The sequence below is a fragment of the Nestor notabilis genome, unplaced genomic scaffold (genome assembly GCF_000696875.1).
Source record: "Nestor notabilis isolate BGI_N333 unplaced genomic scaffold, ASM69687v1 scaffold25953, whole genome shotgun sequence".
NCBI classification, from domain to species: domain Eukaryota; kingdom Metazoa; phylum Chordata; class Aves; order Psittaciformes; family Psittacidae; genus Nestor; species Nestor notabilis.
The window spans coordinates 5,666-6,277 of record NW_009921873.1 but is presented as its reverse complement, the minus strand read 5'-3'; positions in this window follow the sequence as shown (position 1 = coordinate 6,277).

Below are 612 nucleotides of genomic sequence, written 5' to 3'. Positions count from 1 at the left end.
ATCCGGGTCCCCGTGGTGGCCACCCCCAGCTCCTGCCCCAGCACTGCTGGGAAATGGAGATGCCAAAAGCAAGGGACAGAGTTCCCCAGGCGACGTGTGGCACACAGGAGCTGAGATGGAGCTGTGCTAATAACTGGCAAGGAAATAACTCCTTGGGAGCCTTGTCCTCAGTGGGATGGGACCTTTGGGAGTGCTGAGGGCGCAGGGTTAAGTGGAAATTGGTGCATCTGGATGTAACCAAGCCTTGCACAGGTTTGCTGTGCTGGGAATAGGGACCTGCTGTGCTGGGAATAGGGAGCTGCCCTGCGGGGCTGAAGCAGTTGTGCTGGGCTGGGGGGCTGGGGGATGGCTCCAGCCCTCAAACATCCCCCCCTAATTTTGTGCCTGATCTTTTGGCTCTCCACAACTCAGTAGGAGCCTGAGGAGTGTCTTATAGTGCTCCTAACACAGAAAAAACACTGGGCTGAAGAGGTGAGTATTAACATTGCAAAATCAAACACTCGGTGCTCAGAGATCCAGACTTTCAGCCTGAGCAGGCGGAGCCTGAGCTGCAAAGAACCAGCTCCTGCACTGGGAAGGTTTGGGAGAGCTTCGCTCTGGTCCCGCCCCGCA